At 44.3% G+C, this 22,074-nt stretch overlaps 1 protein-coding gene across 2 annotated transcripts in view; it reads right to left on the bottom strand.

Moving 5' to 3' along the window:
* Positions 1-18,524, bottom strand: part of Npas2 (neuronal PAS domain protein 2) — a 174,195-nt gene extending 155,671 nt beyond the window's left edge. Inside the window, exon 1 of one of the 2 annotated variants that reach the window (XM_090336518.1) lies at positions 18,451-18,524. The gene's annotated coding sequence lies outside the window, so the exon portion shown is untranslated. Of the gene's footprint in view, positions 1-17,830; positions 18,051-18,450 lie in introns of those variants that run through there. The other variant, XM_090336519.1, reaches the window with a different exon arrangement.
* Positions 18,525-22,074: the final 3,550 nt, after the last annotated feature.

Raw genomic sequence — 22,074 nt, 5'->3', positions numbered from 1 at the left:
TTTGTCTGTTGTTTGGTTGGTGAAGATCTTCCTCTATTCTGTAGGCTTCCTAATTAATTTACTAGCTATGTCCTTTGCCATACAAAAGCTCTGCAGTTTAATGCAGTCCCACTTATCCAGCCTTTCTCTGATTTGTTGTGATTCTTGGTCCTTATTAAGAAAATTTCGACCTGTGCCAAGGTGGCCTAGTGTATCTCCTATTCCTTCCTGTAAAGTTTTCAGTGTGTCAGCTTTTACCTCCAGGTCTTTGATCCATTTGGAGTTAATTCTAGTGCAAGGTGACAAAGAAGGATCCAACTTTAGTTTTCTGCAGGTGCTCAGCCAGTTCTGCCAGCACCACTTGTTGAATAGGCTGTCTTTCTTCCATTCTATTTTTTTGGCTCCCTTGTCAAAGATTAGGTGGCCATAGGTCTGTGGTTTAATATCTGGGTCCTCAGTTCTATTCCATTGGTCTTCAGGCCTGTTCTTGTGCCACTAGCAAGCTGTTTTGATAATTATAGCTCTGTAATAGAGTCTAAAGTTTGGAATTGAAATTCCTCCTGCGCTGTTCTTTCTGCTAAGAAGTGTTTTTGCTATACGGGGTCTTTTATTATTCCATATGAAATTTTGAATTGCCTCTTCTATTTCTTTAAAGAATGCCATTGGGATATTGATGGGTATTGCATTGAATTTGTAGATAGCTCTTGGCAAGATTGTCATTTTTACAATGTTGATTCTTCCAATCCAGGAGCATGGGAGGTTTTTCCATTTCCTTAGTTCTGCTTTAATTTCCTTTTTTGGGTTTTAAAGTTTTCGTCAAAAAGGTCCTTTACATTCTTAGTTAAGCTAATTCCTAGGTACTTTATTTTCTTTGAGGCTATTGTGAAAGGAGTTTCTTTCCTGATTATTGCCTCATTCCTCTCACTGTTGGCGTAAAGGAAGGCAGTTGATTTTTGAGCAGCAGAACTTTCTAGAAACAGCAATGTGCATGTAGCCATCAATGCAACAACAATACTGTAAGTACCAAAAAGCATTTTGGAATTTAATTCTTAATCTTAGAAAATGGGCCCCAGAATGCCAAGATGCACCATGATGCCCATTTACCCAGCTCTTATGCTCTTTCATATATCTGACCATACTTTTCCCCATCTGGGAGGGATGAAAATAAGCACTCTGCCCAAGCTCTGTCTACCTCTTCACCTACATGTTTGGGGTAAAACTAACATAGCACAATCAGGGAGATTTCAATCTTAAATTTAAGATGCAAACATCTCAGAAGGGTGGGGGGAACCAATGAAGGAGTGTATTTGCTTGGCATAGCCTTCCCATGATGCTATTGTGTGGATCTTAAATGTTCCCCAAAAGTCCATGGTCTGAAGGGTTGGTTCCGAGCCATAGTACTTCAGAGAGACAGTGGAGCCTTTAAGATGTAGGGCCTAGGGCCCAGACCATGGCCTAGTCACAGAGTGGCCACCTAGCATGAATTAAGCCTTAGGTATCACATACACAGAAAGAGCTGGAAGTGGCTTGTGGCTCAAATGGCAGAGCACTAGCCTTGAGCAAAAGTGTCCATGGCCCCAAGTTCAAGCCCCAGGTCTGGCAAAGGAGGGGAGGGGTTAGTAGGAAGAGGTTACGTAGGCAGGCCCTTGAAGGATTGGACTCCAACCTCTTCTTCTTCCTTCTTTCACCTTTCCTGGCCAAGAGATGAATGACTACCACCTCCTACCACTTGTTCCCAAACAACAGTAGCAGTCAATTATGCACTGAAGCCTACAAAACCATGTGCCAAAATGAATCTCTTCTTTGGAAATTGTTTATTGGGCATTTTGTTATAGGAAATGACATACACACACACACACACACACACACACACACGTGTGTGTATATATACATATATGTACTCCTGGGCATATTCTTCCACATCTGGTCCCTGCAACAAGTAATTCTAGTCCCACCATCCTCTACCACCATTGTTAGAGGGTGAAAGTTTGGTATGTCATTTCCTCTATCGAAACTGTTCCTAAATCAGCCTCAGCATTGCTTTTCTAGTACTTTTTAAAATTATGAACAGCCCAGAAATATCCAGATATATGTTACTAAAGTACTCTGCAGAAGCAACGGGTAATTTTGAGAAAGTACTCTAGGACCAAGGTATGGAATAACTAAAGCTGCCAGAATACATTTGTTGTCGTTGTTGTTATTATATGTCAGTCACTGGTAAAACCAAATTATCTTGAGGTTCAGGTTTTATTTGTTTTCATAAGCAGTGGTGGTAGAAGGCAGACAAAGATATACCAGATCAAACTGGGCTACTTTAATGTTTTCCTAAAAAAATCCCCAACACTTCTGCTCATAGTTGCCAAAGCTGGCAGAGGGGCAAGAGGAGGACTTGGACTCTGCCCTTAGCAAGGTAAGCAAGACCCAATGGAGATCCTCTCCAAAGCTTAAACTAAGCAAGACATGAGTAAGTGCCTCACACTTGTAATCCTAACTACTCAAGAGGATGAGAACTGAAGATTGGAGTCCAAAGCCAGTTTGGGCAGAAAAGTCCATGAGACTTTTACCTGAAATTAACCAGTAAAAATCCAGAAGTGGAGTTCTGGCTTAAGTAATGGAGTGCCAGCTTTCAAGGCCCAGTACTGGCACTGATGCACATGTACGTGTATTACGTGTATACACATACACATACACACATATATACATACACACACACACACACACACACACACACGCAGTGTTCAATGAAAGAAACTAAAAATTTCTGTTATTAGAAGGCCTGTAATATCTCATTTTTCCATGCTTTCCTTTTCTATTAGCCCAAATACTTAGGCTTGTATTCATATGTGAATGGGCTTTTCAGGGTAATAGTGAATGACTTCTAGGAAGAACTTCTAGAAATTTCCTTATAAGTCAGTCCGTTCCTGGGTTCTAGGCACTTGGTGTGGCTACAGCCCAGGTGAAATAGCAGTTTGTAAATGTGGTGCCAGGTGGCTCCTACTTTTCTGTACCAGTCTCACAGTAAAGCTCTGGTTTAAAAAAAAAAAAAAAAAAAAAAAAAAAACATGTTGCAGACCCCAAGAAAATGAGAAGAGACAGAATAAGTGTCCTCATTACAGCTACAGAAACAATTTTGAAAAGCAGGTTAGCTGCTAAAAGATGGCAAGAAACCGAATAATGATTTTGCCCTAAAAAAAGGTTCGCTTGCAATCATTCTTTTGTAGCTTTTGCATGCCACCTCCTTCTCTGAAGGCCACGGACCCTGGATTACATACACCAGCCACCACAATAACCCCACACTCTACAAAGCCACTTAATCTAAAGAAGGCATGGTTTGAATACTTGGTTTGTTCTAGACATATCCTCTATCTTTCTGCAAGTGGCATTTCAGAAAAAGTAAATAAACTTTGGCTGTTCTATTTTTGGTGTTCTTTTTTAAAGGGCTACATTCAAGTGCTGGCTCTGACTGTCCTTGTGTGCGTCACTTCTCTGAGCCTGGGTGTCTTGGATAGAAAATAGCCCTCCCCTCAAGAGACTATTGTCCTATTAAATGAGCAGATGACTATGACTGATAGCTGAGCACACAGTCTGGCCCTCCCAATGACTCCTAGGCTTAACAATATTTCACTTTGCACAATTGGTTCAGAAAAAAAAAAAAACGATAAAGAGGGACCCCAAGAGTAACAGTGACAAAGTTATGGGGTAAAAAAAAATGCAAGTATTAAAATCTGTGGTTGTTAAAAGGTATCAATATATATGAATTAATGCACCTTCTATCTGGCAAATATCATGTAACCCTTTTATTAACTACAATAAAAAAATAAATAAAAAATCTGTGGTTGAGAGAGCAAGAAAAAAAATGTTCTCAATAATGTCAAAGTAATAAGGTTTTCTTTTTTTTTTTTTTTGCCAGTCCTGGGCTTGGGCTCAGGGCCTGAGCACTGTCCTTAGACTTTCTCAAGGCTAGAGCTCTACCACTTGAGCCTCAGCACCACTTCCGGCTTTTTTCTATGTATGTGGTACCAAGGAATCGAACCCGGGTCTTCGTGCATGCTAGGCAAGCACTTTACCACTAGGCCAAACTCCTGGCCCAGTAATAAGGTTTTCTTTTTTTCCTTTTTTGGTCTGTCATTAGACATATCAACTATTTTAATTTTATATTTGCTATCATTTTAAATAAAAATGAAGTTACTGGAAAGAAAAAAAATAAAAATAAAATCTGTGGTTGATCCTGACTCCCAGACTACACTTATGGAGCACTATTAGAAGTAGTTAAAAGTCAAGTACAGGGCTGGGAGTTTAGCCTAGTAGTAGAGTGCCTGCCTAGCATGCACAAAGAGCTGGGTTTGATTCCTCGGTACCACATACATAGAAAAAAGCCAGAAATTATGCTGTGGCTCAAGTGGTAGAGCTCTAGCCTTGAAAAAGACCAAGGACAGTGTTCAGGCCCTGAGCTCAAAGTCCAGGACTGGCAAAAAAGAAAAAAAAAAAGTCAGGAGATCCAAACTTACAGGCCAGGCCAGAGGTGGAGGAGTGCTGGGAAAGATGGAGGGGGGAAGAATTAATGACAGAGAATGATTAAATAGGGAAAGGGTAGGGAGGAGGTGGTACCACAGTGATGAGCTCAGAGTCAAGGGAACCTTCTACTCCCTCCAGGTACACCACTTACTTGGGTTCAGAGGTGCCAGCCTGTAAGCAGTTTCGGCTACAGATTCTCCTCGAGTGGTTTTCTTCTCTGAATAAACCTTTGCTTGTGTTGAGCTATTTCTTTATACTCCAAGCCTTCTGACTCTAACACTTCAAACAAGTAAACAGTTTGAGATTTAGCATCACAATTCAAAGTCAGCCTGGGCAGACAAATCTTTAGGACTCTGTTATGAGCATAAGATGTGAAGGCAGAACAGAGGGTAATGTGAAAATACAAGCATAACGAATATGATATGAATATACTAGAATGATATGATATGAAATACTAATATAATGAGTATGATTAGAATGAAAAACAATGGGATAAAATACAGCTAAAATACTTACAGAAGTGTATTTTCAATGCCAACTTGTATCTAAAGGCATGTGACCCTAAGAGATAAAACCACTAGGACAGGGCAGTAGCAGTAACGATGGAAACGGCCAGCACCCAGGTACACGAGATAGAGTAATTATAAATGACTAAGAGTCCAGACAACTGGCCATAAGAGTTAGAGTAAGATACCAGCACACTCTTGTGCACAACCAATCCGAAAGAGACTTTTCTGGCCCTAACCAATCTGAATCAAACAAGGAGTTTAGGCCAGAGAGGAGCAGCCAAGGACCGATATAAGCAAAGGACCCAGAATAAGGGACAGCACTTCTGCTGGCCTTAACTGAGACTGTGGTTAAAGGACCTTTGCCCTGCAGGAGCTGTTCCTTCCCAGAGAGGACTGATGAGGATTTAAACTTGTGGGGCCCCAGAGCTCAAACCGTGACAGGACTGGGAGCTGCATCTAACAACAAGCTCTGTTCAACTAAGACATGTCAAAGAGGTGAGTCCAGTGGGTGTGCTGGATAGGCAAGATAGAATTAGGCAAGTTAGGACTAGAATATAGTAACTAGAATATAGTGTTAATTCTGCTAAGCTATGTTGTCAATAAACTATGTTTCATCATAAAAAATGTTAGGTACAGTGGCTCATGCCTATAATCCTACTACTTGGGAAGCAGATATGGGAGTGTGGGAGAAAAAATTCTTAAAACTTCATCTCAGTTGGGTTGGGAATAGGGACCTAGTGGTAAGAGTGCTTGCCTAGCATGCACAAAGACCCAGGTTCAATTCCTCAGTACCTCATATATAGAAAAAGCCGGAAGTGATGCTGTGGTTCAAGTGGTAGAGCTCTAGCCTTGAGAAAGCCCAGGGACAGTGCTCAGGCCCCAAGTTCAAAGCCTCAGGAGTGGCAAAAAGAAAAAAAGAAAAAACTTCATCTCAATCAATAACTGGGAACAATACTGCACATCTACTATCCTAGCTACAAAAAAGCATAAAGGCTGTGAAAAGTATAAGTACCTGTCATCCCCAGTGACATAGGGACAAAAGCAGCCCAGGTTCCCCATAGTTGCATAAAGAGAGATCCTATCTCAAAAATAACCAATGTCAGGGCTGGGAGTTTGGCCTACTGATAGAGTGCTTGCCTCACATGCACGAAGACCCGGGTTCGATTCCCCGGTACCACATACATATAAAAAACTGGAAGTGGTGCTGCAACTCAGTGGTAGAGCTCTAACCTTTGGAAAGTCCAAGGACAGTGCTCAGGCCCTGAGCTCAAGCTCAGAACTGGAAAAAAATAAAATAGAATAACCAGTGTCAGCTGGTCACCAGTGGCTCATGCCTTTAATCACAGGAGGCAGAGATCTGAGGATCATGGTTCAGGAAAGTCTGTAAGACTCATCTCTAATTATTCACCCAAAAGCTGGAATTGGAGCTGTGGCTCAAGTACTAGAGTGCCAGCCTTGAGGAGAAAACCTAAGGGACACTGCTAAGGCTTTAAGTTCGGGCCCCAGTGGTGCCTTACCCTAATAACCAATGTCAAGAGTGGCAGGAGGTATACTTTAAGTGATAAAGCATTTTTTAAAAGTTGTTTAAGTTACTCCTGCAGATGGCAATTACAGTTAATAATATTTTAATGTATAATTCAAAATAGCAAGAAGAGGAGGTTTTGAATGTCTTTATCATGGGGAACAGACAACTACAGATAACCTATTTCCTGAGCTGATAAAGATGTACTAGAAGAACACACTGTATCTCATAAAGATGTACAGTTATCTTGCCATTTAAAGAGTTACTCAAATAGTTACTCAATTTTATTCATCTGCTTTGGGAGCGAGTTCTGGGCACATATTCTGTTTATCTGAAAGACAGTCGGATGTCAGAGATGAACAAAGCGAGCCGCTCCTCAGCAGGGAACGGGGACGGGTTGTTTGCAATCTCGTCCTGTTTCTCCCTGTACCCAGTGGTTGCAGAACTGCCTTCCATATCTTATAATACACATGTCCCAGTGCAGATTGTGGAGAGCATGAAGAAAGATAAGCAAAGTTGGCATTAGTCCACAGCATGGCCTTCCAGAACCTCTGGGTGGTGGGTGCACAGGCTGACTTGCTGGAACTAGAGCCTGAGAACAACCCTCCTTGGATCTCAGCAGAGACAGGAATGCACGGAGCTACCTAGAGGGGTCACCTTTGAGCTCTGGGCTCAGGGACAGACCGTGATGTTTCCAAATGTCATGTGGAAAACCACAAGCCACAATTGCACTGGGTGACCACTGAATTCTTTTCTTTCTACCTTAAATCAATTAAGTAACCATAAATGTCTGTGAATACATTCCTGGTTCCATTGAGAACAGGTTGAGTCTTGCTCTGCACTATATCTGTCACAGGATGCAACTTACAGAATTCAGATCAGGTGTGGTGGTACATGCCTTTCATTCCAGCATGGAGGTGCATCATGAGTTCAAGAATAGCCTGGGTAACATAAGGGACCTCTTTTCAAAAGAAAAAAAAAAGTCAAACACTGGTAGCTGATGCTTGTAATCCTAACTACTGAGGAAGCGGAGATCAGAGGATCGAAGTTCGAAGCCAATCTGAGAAGGACAGTCCTAATGACTCAAGTGGTAGAGCACCAACAGAGGCAACATGAGACTGAGGTCAACACCCAGTACTGCAAATAAATAAATTTTTAAAGATCCTTCTGGGGTAGAGGGAGCTGGACAGCAATACTTCACACCAATGCTCTTTATAAAAAAAATATACATATATAAAAAGAAAGGTTACAGGAAAGCACATGACATCTGTCACAGCTCCACAAAGTCCATACAGTCTCAGAACCCATGAGAATCTACACAGGCTATTTGGTTTAGTTTGAAATCTTAGACACAAAAGGTTATCTAGGTACTTTGTTCTTATAAATGGCAAGCAGACTGTGCCACCCTGAGCAACTGCCAAGACATCCTTCTATATCAAGTACCTTGGGTTCCCCATTATGTTGCGTTCAAGAGGATGCTGGGATATGCTGTTTTCATTTGCTAGCATTCACCTTGTCTGAGAAAAGTCAAGTACTTCATTCCACAAGAAAACACCTCCAGTTTGCCATTTACCCAGCTTGATGTCAGGACTCTGACAGGTGAACTGGTCACAGCAGTAAGTAATTACAAACAAAACAAAAAAAAGCTTTGTCTTCTTTCTTTTCTCTATTTCCTTCTTTCTTCCTTCCTTCTTTTCTTTTCTTGAGTGTGCTGGTACTAAGGTTTGAACTCAAGGCCTGGGCACTCTCCCATAGCTTTTTCACTCAAGGTGATCTATGACTTGAGCCACTGTTCCACTTTTGCCTTATTGCTGGTTAGTTGGAGAAAAGAGTCTCCTGTCTGATGTCAAACTATTATCCTCACATCTCAACTTTTTGAGTAGCTAGGGTTACAGGTATGAGCTTAACTCACCAGTGCTCAGCTTGCTTTGTGTTCTTGCTCTCTTGCTCTCTGTCTGCCTGTCTGTCTCTCTGTCTCTTCCACTCTCCCTCTGTCCCTCTCTGTCTCTGGTGTGGGTCCCTGAGCCTTTTTTGTTCAAGAGTATCACTCTACTACTTGAGCTACAAATCCACTTCCAGCTACTTGATGGTTAATTGAGGTTAAGAGTGTCACAGACTTTCTTCTCACACTGGCTTTGAACCTCAGATCTTCAAATTTCAACCTGTTGAGTAGCCAGAATTACAGGACCTGGCTTTGCTTTTCATTTTTTGCCAGTCCTGGGCTTGAGCTCAGGGCCTGAGCACTGTCCTTGGACTTTCTCAAGGCTAGCACTCTACCACTTGAGCCTCAGCACCACTTCCAGCTTTTTGCTATGTATGTGGGGTACCAAGGAATCGAACCCAGATCTTCATGCATGCTAGGCAAGTACTCTACCACTAAACTAAACTCCCGGCCCATTTGCTTTTCATTTTTATAGTTAATTTTAATAAGCCTTGTGTTCTCCTCTTGATTTCCAGCCTTGCTCTCTCATTATGGATGGAGAAACAGTTGTGACTTGTGGAGGCCACTCAGTTGCTATGACCACTTCAGGGCACCAAAGCTTTCCGGTATGAGCCACAAGCTATCTTCATTGAACCATCTCTTTCTTCAACCATATTGGGTTCACTAACAGACACAATGATGTCCATTTACATATGCTGTGATTTAAGATCAGATCATAGGCCAACAGTGGTACACCAAAGAAAAGGATGAATGTTTTTAGAGAGATCTTAAACCATGACTGTTTGAATTTCTTCCCCTCCCCCTGGGTAGCTAAGATTATGGATGTGAGCCACCCTGCCCAGTTTTCTTATTTCTTTCTCCAGAATGCAACTATCCAGGTACAGGGATAGACAAAAAGAAAGCTATTACACAGCTGGGAGTAAAAATGACTTACACTGAGTAACTTTATCTACAGCCTGCCTTCCATAACCATGAGTTTTATATCAGTCAATTCAGCCAACCTCAGATTGAAAATGCACAAGAAAAAAAGTGGTACTGTATATAGTACTGTACTGAATATATATACTTGTTTCTTTGCTGTTATGCCCCAAGCAATACAATATAGCAACTATTTTCACAGCATCTCCAGCAAATTAGGTAGTATAAATAATCTAGACAAGATTTCAATACTCTGAGGAGGTAGGGGAGGGAAAGTGGGAGAAAAACACGGGAAGGGTTAACAATGTTGGAAGAGTCATGTATTCACTATCTTACAAATGTAACTGTAACCCCTCTATACATCACCCTCACAATAAAATTTTAATAAATATTCAGAAGATATGTTAGGTGATCTGCAATTACTACATGCCATTTCCTCAAGGCACGTGAGCATCCTAGAATTTTACACTGCTGTGGATCCTGGACCCAAGCTCCCATGTAGTCTGAGGAGATCTATCTATTTTCACCAAGATCACATTAACCTCTACATGCAGGAGTCTGGGCTTCCCCTGGACACAATCTCCAGAAGGAGTGTTTGTTTAAAACTTATGAAAGTAAAGCTAATAGTCAATGCAAGGAAGCTGTTTTACCAAGTGCTTCACTTGGTTGTGTGGGATGAACAGCAGATTTTAGAACACATTTAGTGATTACCATTTCCATAATCCCTAGACCGGATGGATGGAGGTCATGTTACTGCTTTCAGAGTGAAGACCTGAGAGACAAAGGCCATGGTTAAAAAGTCCCACAGGCAGCTCAGAAATACTTGGCTTCTCTCCAATACAACCAATTTTTCCTGAGCCATCAATCCTACAGACTATTATCAACTAAACCCCAGATCGGACTGAAAATAGAAGCAAAGGGGAGCACAGTGACTCATGCCTGTAATCCTACCTATTCAGGAGGCTGAGATCTGAGGATTGAGGTTCAAAGCCAGCCTGGGCACAAACGACATGAGACTTTGATCTCCAATTAACCACTAGAAAACAGGAAGTGGCACTGTGGCTCAAGGAGTAGGGTGATAGCCTTGAGCAGAAGAGCTCATGGACAACGTCCAGGCCCAGGGGTAGGATGGTAGCCTTGAGCTGAAGAGCTAAGGGATAGCATCCAGGTCCAGAGTCCAAGCCCTATCACCGACAAAAGAAAAAAGAAAATAGGAGCAAAGTCTCTGGCTCAAGACCATACCCAAGTTACTATGTTAGTTTGCTATGAATGGGTTTCTTTCTTTGACGTCACTGAAGAAGAAAGGAGAGAAGCCACAGACGTAAAATCTAGAACCAAGACCTTGGAGAGGTGATACAGAGATGACCATCTTCGTGTGTTCAGCAGCAGCACTAATTCCAGAACTGGATAGCACTCTTTCTCAGCAACAGTCTATCCTCCATCTGAAAATACCGGCAGAGGGATCTTTGGCAGTGATAGCCATACAGCTGACAGCCAATGTGGAAGTTGTGACATGGCAAACGAATGATTTGTTAGGTCAACAGGGCAGCCAGACGGCCTTGTCTCTGCCCTCACCTCAAGCCAGCTCCAAGCTATACCTGTGTCCACCCTTACTCTGTCACCAGGCAGCTGATGATAACTACTCACATCCTGCAAAGTGCAGACCCCATGAGCCTGCCTTTTCTAAGCAGTGGAAACATGAAGTCATCAAGTTTTTAAATTTCAAACATACTCATTAAGGTTTGAAGCTTAAAAGACCTCGAAAGCCCAGACATTATAAAGGCTTGGTCACCATCCCATTTCACTATTGGGAGGTGGTAGGACTTTGGAAAGGTGGGCTTAGTTGAGAGAAGTCAGGTCATTCAGGTCATGTCTTTGAAGGGGTTAATGAGACTGGAGACTCCTTCCTCTTTTATTCTTTCACTTCCTGGCTGCCATTTAATGAACAGATCTCCTCCGCTACACACATCTTCCTTAACATTCTATGTTGCCACAGGCCTGAAACATGGCCAAGTGACCATGGATTGAACCTCTGAGGAATCTTTCCCCCTTCATCTTGGGCATTCTGTCACACCTGCAGAAAACTATCTCAATACTAAACAGATGTTTCAACCTAACACTAAAGACAAATCTGAATGCTGCTCAAGTAGACTATTTGGGAAATCACCCCAGAAGAACTACAGACCCATTCCAAGGACCAGATGCTGGACTTGAAATGGAACTCAACTGTCTGAATTAAGAACAAAATGTTGTTCATATGTGTATGCCAATGATATAGACTTAAATAATTTTTAAAGGCATTCTTATTTCTTGGTGATCTCAAGTTTGGCTCTGCCACCCGTCATGTTAACTGCAGATAGTTTAATGACTGTCTACTATTAGTTCTACTTATACCAGGATGTCTGGGTTGCTTTTGTATATACAATAAGGACTCAAAATATATCCTCAGTTCCTTATGGTGTCCCCAGGAAATCTGCAGATAGGTTTTGTATATGGGCTGTTTCCTAGGGGAGATATTTTTCCTTTGGTCATATTGCTTCTGGCTTTCCTATCAGGGGACAACATATGGCTAGTGTTCCTGGCACAAGAATGGCACTTGGCAAATGTGCTCTTCCCTAAAGAGAGATTTCCATTTCCTATAAGCGTCACACGTCCCATTTGCTTTGACATCTTCCCAAGCAGAGATGGAAAATGTCGAAGAGCCCAGCAAACTCTTCCCAGCTATGTCTCCTACAAGGTCTAAAGTGTTTCTAAGTGAGTAATGAACATTTCAACAACTGGATTCAGAATCAGACTGCAAACTCCATGAATCGTAAAAGCAATACAATTTCTTAGGATCCTGTTTGCAAAGACATCTCCTCCATCTGGGAAACAGATTTCTGAACTGTTGTGTCTCCTAATGACATTTTCAAATCTTTTAAGATTACTCTTTTACAACTGCTAGTGGCTCACACTTTTAATCTAGCTATTCAGGAAGTAGATCTGAGGATCATGGTTCAAAGTCAGGAAAGTCCATGAGATTCTTATCTCTAATTAACCAGCAAAAATCTGGAAGTAGAGCTGTTGCTCAAAGAATAGAGTACTAAGGGACAGATGCTAAGCCCTGAGTTCAAGCCATACTACAAGCACAAAAATAAAAATAAAAATAGAAAATGACTATAGGATGAGCCATCTGGGTCATTTTTTGGCTTGTAATAGAATGGTGACTGGTGATCTGGCTTGTAATAGAATCATTTGTATTAAGTGGAAATGTCTAAAGATCATCTCCACATTAGAAAAAACTCAAATACAATCTTTCAAGGCCTAGAAAAGAGGCAGATAGAAAATACGTTTTGAAATTTGGAGCAACTGTCTTACTCCTCGCTGATTGTTTTCATTTTTCCAAAATCTATATGATAGACCTTTATAAAAAAAAAGTTTTAAAATCTCTTTCTAAATGAGTTTTTAATACTGTATAGCTTCACAAGAGACTTGAAGAATCACATAGCTTGATTTTCTTATTTGCCTGCTTCTGGAAGCCCGAATGATTTTCAGTGACCTAAGCACATTTCTGAACACAGCCTATAGCAGAGCAGCAAAGTCCACAAAGTTGGCGTCCTTGAAAACTGGGGCCCTAGGTCTCATTCCTATCCTCACCCCTCTATCTCTCCCCTGCCCTGAAGGCCCGCCTTGACTCTAGTAACTCAACTTTCCCATTTCCTCCAAACATCAAGATGCCATTGCCAGCCAGTCACTAGTGGCTCATGCCTGTGATCCTAGCTATTCAGGAGAGTGAGATCTGAAGATCATGGTTCAAGGCCACCCTAGACAGGAAGGTCTGCGATATTCTTATCTCCAATTAACCACCAGAAAACTGGAAGTGGTGGAGTGGATCAAGTGTTAGAGTACAATCCTTTAGTTTAAAAAAAAAAAGGAAAGAAAAAAAGCTCAAGGACAGTGCCCAGGCCCTGAGTTCAAGTCCAAGTTCTGAACACTCAAAAGTGCCAGTGCCATTCTCTTAAGAATTGGTTTTCAAAATGTACATTTATGGAATGCAGAGGGTATGGTAGCAAAGAAATCTTTGCAAATAATAAAGGAACTTCCGGCAATTTTCTTTGAAGAACAGAATGATATTGAGCATTTCTAGGGCCACTGCTTTTGGCACCCTTCTGGAGGAAGCAGTCATCTTGAGTATGGAGTGGAAATTGAACCCCTGGCAAATTCCCACATGCCCTGCAATAATATCAGATAAATTATACTATCCTGAAAGGATTGATTACTTTAATTCTTGAAAGTGCTCCACTGGAAAATGAACCATGCAAAGAGGTGAAGTGCTGGCTCTTCCCTCTGCAACATATACTGATAATACATACACACTCATTCATGCATGGTGCATGTCTGTGAGAGAGTATGTATATGTGTGTACCCTGGGGCTTGAACTCAGGGCCTTGAGCTCTTAGATGGCTTTTTCTGCACAAGAATGGTGCTGTAGCACTTGGAAACTGGAAACTTCTATTTCCAGTTTTTTGGGTTTTTTTTTTTTTTTTTTGCTTAATTGGGGATGAGTCTCACAGACTTGAGCCAAGTGCAGTGGCTCACACTTGTAATCCTAGCTACTCAGTCTGAGAACTGAGGATCAAGGTTCAAAGCCAGCCCAGTTACTAATAACCTTGAGACTCATATCTGTAATTAATTATTAGAAAACGGGAAGTGGCTCAAGGGGTAAGGCAGTAGCCATGAGCTGAAGAGCTCAGGGGCAGTGCACAGGCCCACAGTTCAAGTCCCATGACCCTCAAAAAAAAAAAAAGTCTCACAGACTTTTCTGCCAGGGCTGACTCTGAATGATGATCTTCAGATCTGAGTAGCTAGGCTTACAGGCATGAACTACAGCTTCGGGCTAGCAATGGCTCTTTTGATGTCTGGGGAAAATGGAAAAGTAGGGGAGTGACTAGAATCAAGGCACGTCTGCCACCACTGCCAGCTACCCTCTGCATTATATTTTTAAGTCGTCTAGATCCACAGAAGCTACAGGTTAAGTATCAGGCATAGTCTCAGGTAAGAGATCAACAAAGCTAAGCCTGAAGAAGGGTGGAGGAAACCATGTTTCCAGCTGCTCTACTTTGTATCTAGTTAACTTCCAGTGCCTAGTCCATGGACCTACCTCTCTAGGTTCTCCTGCCTTGAGTTTGAAGGTTTGCAAACTTAATCTCTAGTGGGTAAACTACACAGAAAAAAATATTCAAGGAAACATCTCACCCAGTCAGTCCCTTCTCTCTCATCAACAATAACATCAATCTAGGCTTAACGTGTCCTTGGCTGATGTAATCCAAGGCACTAAGATAAGTAAACATTATGCACACCTTTTTTTTTTCTAGCAAGGATGCTTAGACTCAAAAATTCAACAGCTAGTCCAAGTCACACAGTAGCTGAGCAGAAGCTACCTGGGGTCTGCTTAATTATAAAATCTGCACTTTATCTCTTACAAGCTACATGGTTCCTCCATTCAGATAACACTACAGATCCAGGTTAGCAATGTGGAAGTCCTTCCAGAAAATCCCTCTTCTGGGACCTTCTCTGGCCACAACTCTACAGAGCAGTCTACCAGGACCCCATTCTCAGTTTAGGAAAAAAGCAATCAAGCTCTCTCTTCTCATCTTATGGGATCTTCAGGAACAGGTAGGTTCTGTCTCTGTCATCGTACCATCTAGATTTACTATTCACTATATGCTTGGTAGACACGTCCTGAACTTGATCAAGGGAATCCCAGAATCCTGTTACTATGTGGCATCCAGAAATGATGCTCAGATGAGAAATGATGAAGCTGAGATCCCAACCCAGATATCCTGAGTTAGAATCTGTATTTAACAAGGGCTGTCTGTGATTAAGGAGCACTCTGTGATCTTACGCCCTCCACCTCTGCAAACACATTGTTCATTTGCACCAGTATAGAGACAAACTATTTTAAAATAGAATTGCACATAAAGACCTGAAAAAGTTCAAATGGTGTCTGAGGAAAAATTATCTAAGAAATGACTTGGCTTCAAAAACCAAATAGTCCCAAATGCCAATCAAAGAATTCAAGTAAGAATACCTGAGGTAAAGACTGCCTGAAAACTTCCCCCTTTTAAATATATGCTCCTATTTAATAAATGTTTATTTAGTGCTGTAAAATTATATTAATCATCACCAAATTTAAAATGGAATAGTTCTAACCTTTGGATAGTGATTACTGACAAGTCAGCTAATTTCCCACAACTTACTGAGTGAGCACCTATCATGAATGAGGCCTTGTAGGGATGAGAGGAAAAGATTAAGATATGAATGTGACAATTTCTGACCTCCTGTTGTTTGCTACAAAGAGAGTAAGGACTAGGAATATGCTAATCAAACATTTCTGTAAGCAAATAAGGCATCAAGTACCATTTTCACTATTTAAATGTGAAACCCAATTAGATGCTCGCTATGATAAAAACCAATTAAACTGTTGGTGTAACGCAGCCAAGAACACTGAGTCACTAGGCTATTTTCAATGCCTCACAATTCAATCTGACCTGCCTTGGGAAAGCAATGTCGCATCCTGCATGCTATCAGCACAGGACAGCCAAGATCCAGCCTGAAAGAGCATGGGGTCTACCACTAGCCTGGGAAAGCATGGGACATACCACCAGAACAGAAAAGCATGAGGCTTGCCACCAGTGCAACAATTATATTGGAAGAAACTGGCCATTCATGTGAAAAACAGAACACATATTTGTTTTAAAATTAACAAAGAGTTCTTGGGATTCAAAACCAACACTCTGTCAAAAAATCAACATACATTATCAGTGTGTGAATGTTAAAATGTATATGTGACTTTAGCTAAGTATAACTACGCCACAGTACTGTGAAATCACTCAATCTCAATAAGAAATCTTTTGGGGAAAAAATCAACATACAAAAATGAAGACACAAAAAAGGATACACAAATATAATCATAATCCTGAAGAAATTCAATAATGTTGGGTCTTTCACTTAAAAACAAGCAAACCAGGGTATGGGAGTTTGGCCTAGTGATAGGGTGCTTGCCTCGCATGCACAAAGACCCAGGTTCAATTCCTTGGTACCACATATACAGAAAAGCCAGAAGTGGTTCTATGGCTCCAGTGGTAGAACACTAGCCTTGAAAAAGCCCAAAGACAAAGATCAGGCCCTGAGTTCAAGGCCCAGAACTGGCAAAAAAAAAAAAAATGCATTGTACTTACAAACTGACATTGAAGTCCTTTCGTACTACTACCCAAAGACAATGAAAAAAAATAAAAATTTTAAAAGATTCGTTCCATCAGAATATCTCCGATGATGCCCAGGAATTTTTTTCATCATACAAATAAAGGAACATTTACTTGGCTCTTTTTAACTCTTAGGGGCCTGAATAACATTTTATTAGTGTATTTCTTTAGCCTGGCCAGAAATAGTGAGAATAAAACCATTTCTGCATTTACATGCAGTGGGACATTAGGAAAAAAAAACAGATGCATAGATTTTTAAGAGGAACCTAGCTAAAAGCCTATTAACAATTCTTCTAAGCCACATTCCCAATGTCTCTGCGAAGTGGAAGGTAATTACTGATTGTATGCCACACACTTTATTTTTAACTAAATCTTTAAGTAGACTGCTGAGAAATAGCAATACTTCTGATTCTGGTTTTAGCCGTAATGAGACATGGAATTTGGCTTTGTAAAATAGTGAGTGGCCCAGGTTAGACTCTTTCTTTTAAACATTAGGTTTATATTTATTCAGGGGTTTATTTCAAAACCAATTTTTCGGGGAGTGGAGGGGTATCTCTAGCAAACGTTTTTCTTTCAGGAAATCTCAGTAGCAGAAAGGTAGAGCTAGTATATACTCTTGAATTTGAAGGGTGCCTTGGGCAGCTCTGTTTTTTAATGCAGGCCATAATCACTTGGCCCATTCACCACTCACCGGATGGGGATGAGGACTTCATTGCTGTGAGGGAAAGAGAAGTGTTGCTACAGTTGAGTCTTGCCAAGAACTAATTACCTGGGAAGTCCAAGGGATGGGGGGAATGAGAGGGGGGGAGGAGGGAGAGAGAGAAAAACCTCTTCTATTAAGGAAAAAGAAGGCTTGGGTACTAAAGACCAAGGATTGACTAACTTCCCTCTGCTAATTAAGTTAATTCAATTTACCTGTAAACAAACAGGCTAACCACTTGGATGAATGTGGGGTGAATGCCAAAGCCCTGATTAAGGAAACATGAGAAGTCGCCCCTCTAGGACCCCTGTGGAACACCTGTGGAATGCCTGACCATTTTTTTTGCCCCCCCACATTGGTAACCAAAGCCTCCTGGATACAATCTCGGGAAATTTCCTATTTTTGTGAACTTGTGGGTCCATATTTACAGTTTGCATCTTGTTCCGTCGACAACACGGGTGACTACTTATGAATCACAGAGCTGAAAACAAACTTTCTTACCTTCAGGAGTGGCGGGCAGAGAGGGGAGCTGGTAGTGAATTTGGCTCCTAGGTACCTGTCCCTTCCCCCTGGTTCTCCTCTTTCGAGAGGTAGCGGGTGCGGTCTGGCTAGGGGGCACCCCTCCCAACGAGTCGCCGCGCGGACTCCGAGCTGGTGGGCTCCCGGGGAGGGGGCCCCACGCGCGGTCTAAGCGCACCGGGACCCGACACCCAATCCTGCCCCGACCATTTCGGACCGAGGGACCTGGAGACGAGTGCGCTCCCCACGCTTTTGGGAGATGGGGCTGAGGGAGGACAGCGGGCCGTCTCCAACGCTGCTATCTGGGGACCCAGCTCCTACTCAACCCCGCGGTACCCTCGGAAAATCCCCCAATTCCCAGGCCGGGGGTGCCTAGTCCTTTTCCCCAGGGCGAGAGGCACCTGAAGTCCACAGGCTGAGTCCCCGCTGCTGTGGACCCGAGGAGGCGCTGACCCGGGCGGCCCGGCCGTGCACGCGGAGAGAAGCTCTCCTCCGCGCGGCCCCCTGCGTCGCCGAGCAGGTGACGGGAAGGGGGGTCCTACGACCCACGCGCGCGCACTCCACCCCGGGACCCGGCGTGGCCAGGTGCCGGGTCCTCTTACCTCGAAGCGGGCCGGGGCGGCCCGATCGGGCCGAGTGCAGACTGGGCCGGGAAGACGCGCCTCCCGCCGCCGCTGGGGGCCCAGGCGGCGAACGGGCGCGACGAGCTTCTCCCGGGCGGCGGCGGGAGGCGCTGCCCTCGCTCGTCGCCGCCGCCGCTGACTCCGCCGCTGGCGCGGGTTCCGGGGCTCCGCGGCCGCCGCTCCTGGGCCGCCCCCGCGCGACCGGTCGCTCGGCTGCTGCGGGAGGCCGGCTGCTCGCGCGGCAAACTCTTCCGCACGCTGCGCCGGCGGGGCCCGCCGCCGCCCCCGCTGCCTCCTCCCCTCCCGCGCCCTCCGCGCCTCCTGCTCCTCCTCCCGCTCTCCTTCCTCCCCTTCTCCTCCTCCTCCCCCCCCCCGCTCTCCTTCCTCCTCCTCCCGCTCCCCCTCCTCCTCTTCCTCTCCCCCCTTCCTCTTGTGGCCGGCCTGGGCTCTCCCGGCTCTGATCCAGCCGGAGACATGCACCCCACCAACGGCGCAGGCAATGGGACCCCAGGACCCCCGGCTTCTCCGGCCCGCGCAGACACCCCGGTGCCCCCAGGCCCCCGCCTCTGGCCCTGCAGGGCTGCGAGCGACCCAGGACGGGGATCCAGCTGGGAGCCTGGGGTTGGGACTGGGCGCGGTGAACCGGGGGCAAGGGCAGGCAGGCGAGCAGACGCGGGACTGCCCACGGAGGTCCCGTGGAAGTTGACACTTGGGACGGAGTGGGACCGGGGTGGGGGCTGGACAAGATCTTGCGCCTCCGCCTAAGGTAGACTCGCAACGCCCGCAGCCACACTGCTGACGGGGGAAGGTCTCGATCTCACTACCGCTCCTCCACGCAGCCCACCCCACCCCGGCCCCGCTGGGCATCTCTGCGGGGAGCCCTGCGGCTTCTCCCGGGTCAGGGTCCCCGGATCAGGGCGGCGGCTAGGGAGGAGTAACCCCGTGCCTCTTGCTGGGCGCACGTCGGGGAAACCCATCGAGGATGGAAAGGAGCCGACTCCTCATCCGCCTCGTTTATTTTCTTTCGCAAAAGCAACGGCGTGGTGGGGGGCGAGGGGCTGCGCCCCGGAGCTGGTCCTCGGAGCCCCCTCGGCCTCTCCCTCCCCCGCTGCCCTCCTCTCCCTTTGCACCAGAGCAAGAAATGTTCCACTGACCTACATATTTTTCCAAACATACGTGACCTTTTTTTTTCCTCTGTGGGAGGAGACAGGCGAGAATCCAAGAAAAAAAGAAGCTGAAGAGAGAGGGAACGAGCCAGCGAGCAGCCGAGGCGCGCTCGAGAAAACACGCAGGCTTTTACCCGCTCCCCGCACACAGCCAGCGGAGACAGATGCGCCCAAATACACCCCGGGGGCTTCTGCTTTATCTCCCCCCACAGCTCCCCCCCGACGGAGCTGGGTACAGAGGGGAGGCCGTGTGCCACGCCGAGGTCGGGAGAGGTGGCAGGCTGTCCCTCCGTGCGCATCCCCCTGCGCGAGCACAGCGCCTAGACACCAGGGTAGACGCCATGCCCCCGCCCCCCCAACTCTACGGGCAAAGGTCACCCCTTTCCCTGCCGTCCCCCAGGTACATTTCTTGGCACGGTGCTCCTGGCTCTGCAGCGCTCCTCCTGCGTCCCGGGGTCCCGCGCACTCACATTCTGGCTAGTGGCCCTGAGAAGGGAAAGCGCCCCCCGCTGGTCCTCTATTGAACCCATGGATCTTATGGCCAGAAGGGGTCCCCTCAGGCCTTTCCCTCCCTACCGCCAGATCGTTAGGGACTGAGAGTTTACCCGCCACGCGATTCTGGGGCCTAGATTTCTCCTCCCCGCAGTTCAGAGGCCCGCTCCCCGCGCAGGCCGACCAGCAGCGCCTTATTTGGGCATGCAACCCCACACCGTCAATTAGATCAAAAAAGGCTCACACAGAGCTCCCTTTCCCCCCTGTAAAGTAGGTCATTCTCTTTATTTCCCACTCGTACTTTTTTTGTCTAATTTTCCTTGTGAAAAGTAATCAGCGATGGGGAGCTTTGAGCATCCTGAGAACGGCTTTCATTCTTTGGCTTGCTTCTGACTTGGAGGGCTTTTGAGGAAGTGGGGGGTGACATTTGACCCATCCTGATATTGAAGCTTCTTTCCAAACAGAAAACAACACACGCATACATATATGTATATGTGTACACATATATGTATGTGTGTGCATGTGTGTATATATATGTATGTGTACACATACACACACACACATATATATATACATATATGTATACGAAGAGAGAGATTTTGCTTTGTTTTCCTCCTCATCCTTTTCCTGTAGGCAAATAGGGTTTGCCCTGTCCTAGCTATGACTAATATCTACTAAAGGGTGAAGTTGTGTACTTCTAACCGGATTTAATGAAGAATTTAAGGCCTCCTCCCTTCCTTTTTGTGCTGTGAGAGAGATTCCAACTCCCTCTCCCAACTCCCTCAGGGAGCTTGAACAAGCCTCTCAACCATCTTTTAGGAAACTTGAAATGGCCTGAGTAATCACTCATCTAATTACTGCAATGTAACATTTTTTTTTTCTTTTTGTAAGGCTCTGTTTTTGTCTGTTGGAGACTCTCTTATTGGCTAATGTTTTGTCATGGAAACGTTAGACATGTGGTTGTTGTACATAATCAGAACACCCCATCTCTTAGGTAAGCCCATGAAGCAGAAAGTGCCAAGGTCTCCAGAAGAACATGCCCTTCCCTGCAAATGTAGAGGAGATTTGCAGGCAAAAGTATATCACCTGCTTATTCTATGAACTTGATATCTCATCTGCACTGACACTTGTTGAAGACTTGCCATGAGTCACACTGGGCTTGACCCTGGAAGAGCCATGGAAATGTGACAGTTTCTATATATACCAAGGTTTTACAGTGTTGAGATAGAGATAAATATGAGCTATGAAGAGCATTCCAGAAGACAAAGTGTTAAATGGATTCCAAGGAAGGACTCAGAATAGGCTTCTTGGAAGAAGTGGCAGTGGTACTGGGATCTTTCATTAATCAGAAAACAAAGCCAAGCTAGATGATCATGTAAACATTATTTAAATGTGCAGAATGAACCCCTGCTTGGTGGTTTGCATCTGTAATCCTAGCTACTCAAGAGGCTGAGATCTGAGGATTGTGATTTGAAGCCAGCCCAGGCAGAAAACTCTGTGGAATTCTTGTCTCTTATTAACTAGCAAAAAAAAAAAAAAAAAAAGCCAGAGGTGGAGTCATGGTTCAAGGAATACAACACCAGCTTTGAGCAGAAAAAGCAAAGTGAGAGTGGGAAGCCAGAGCCAATATAAGCATAAAACTAGATGTGCAGCATGGAGCAAAAGAACCATTTGCAAACTTCCAGTAATGGGAAATTCTCTCATGATCCCAGTCATTCATCCTTGATAAGCACTTTATTGACTGAATACTAAAATGATGTCCCCAAAGAAACCCAGATCTTTTTCAAAGAATTAAAATGCATGGAGGGAAGATAAACATATTTTGTAGTCATTTGTCTTTGGAGATACCATGAAATAATTTTGTTGGTTTATTGAGATAAGGTCTCACTGTATAGCTCAGACTGGCCATAAACTTTTAATATTCTCCTGTTTTAACTTCTCGACT

This window comes from Megascapheus bottae, chromosome 7 (genome assembly GCF_031878675.1).
Source record: "Megascapheus bottae isolate mThoBot1 chromosome 7, mThoBot2.hap1, whole genome shotgun sequence".
In the NCBI taxonomy this organism is placed as follows: Eukaryota; Metazoa; Chordata; class Mammalia; order Rodentia; family Geomyidae; genus Megascapheus; species Megascapheus bottae.
The sequence above is the reverse complement of the archived record's forward strand: the minus strand, read 5'-3'. Positions and strand labels throughout refer to the sequence as shown.